We start from the raw sequence: 1600 nt of genomic DNA on the forward strand, positions 1-1600 counted from the left end.
GCCTCCCAAGTAGCTGGGACCACAGGTGCCCGCCACAACGCCCTGCTATTTTTTGGTTGCAGGCGTCATTGTTGTTTGGCGGGTCTGGGCTGGATTCGAACTCGCCACCTTAGGTGTATGTGGCTGGCACCTTAGCCACTTGAGCCACAGGCACCAAGGGGAGACAGGGATTTTCTATGTTATCTAGGCTGGGATTGAAATCCTGGCCTCAAGGAATCCTTCTATCTCAGCCTCCCAAAGTGCTGGGATTGATCCACCACACCTTGAGTCTTTTTTTTTTTGAGTCTAACTTTGTTGCCCTTGGTAGAGAGCCATGGCTTCATAGCTCATAGGAACCTCAAACTCTTGGGCTCAAGCGTCTCTCTTGCCTCAACCTCCAAAGTAGCTGGGACTACAGGTGCCTACCACAACACCTAGCTATTTTTAGAGACAAGGTATTGCTTTGGCTCAGGGTGGTCTTGAACTTGTGAGCTTAGGCAATCCACCCACCTCGGCCTCCCAGAGTGCTAGGCTTAAAGGTGAGAGCCACCGCACTTGGCCCTTTTGATTTTTTTGAGACAGAGTCTCATTTCGTTGCTCTTGGTAGAGTGCCATGGTGTCATAGCAACCTCAAACTCTTGGGCTCAAGCGATCCTCTTATCTCATTTTTCATTTTTAGTAGCGATAGGATCTCATTCTTGCTCAGGCTGGTCTAGAACTGGTGAGCTCAAGCAATCCACGAGTGCTGGGATTACAGGCGTGAGCCACCATGCCTGGCAGCACCCTGAGTCTTTCCTTATCTATATTCATTACCTTTTATTAATGAGTAGTATTTCATTGTATGGATATGCCACAATTTGTTTATCTGAGCACCTATTGAGAGATACTGGATTATTTATAGTTTTTGGTTGGTACAGATAAAGCAGCTATGAACTCTTTTTGTGTGTGTATGTGTGGAGACAGAGTCTCACTTTATCACCCTCAGTAGAGTGCTGTGGCATCACACAGCTCACAGCAACCTCCAACTCCTGGGCTTAGGCGATTCTCTTGCCTCAGCCTTCCGAGTAGCTGGGACTACAGGGGCCCGCCATAACGCCCGGCTAGCAGCTATGAACTCTTGTATCTGGGTATTTATGTGAACTTATGCATTCATTTCTCTTAGGTAAATACTTAGATTTTTGGGGGGTTTTGGTTTTTTTAAGGACAGAGTGTCACTTTGTTGTCCTAAGTAGGGTGCCATGGCATCATAGCTCACAGCAACCTCAGACTTTTGGGCTGAAGAGATCCTCTTAAGTAGCTGGAATTACAAGTACCTGCCACAACACCTGGCTGATTTTTCTTTTCCTTTTTCTTTTTCAGTTTTTTGGCCACAGCTGGGTTTAAACCTGCCACCCTCTGCATATGGGGCCGGCGCCCTACTCCTTGAGCCACAGGCGCCCCCTTCGTTTCCTTTTTTTTTTTTTTTTTGAGACAGTCTCACTTTGTTATCCTGGGTATAGTACTGTGGCACCATACCTCATAGCAACTTGAAACTCTTGGGTTCAAGAGATACTCTTGCCTCAGCCTCTAGTATTTATTTATTTATTGCAGTTTTTGGCTGGGGCTGGGTTTGAACCCACCA

Source organism: Otolemur garnettii, unplaced genomic scaffold, assembly GCF_000181295.1.
Source record: "Otolemur garnettii isolate 467f Iridium unplaced genomic scaffold, OtoGar3 scaffold00251, whole genome shotgun sequence".
Lineage (NCBI taxonomy): Eukaryota > Metazoa > Chordata > Mammalia > Primates > Galagidae > Otolemur > Otolemur garnettii.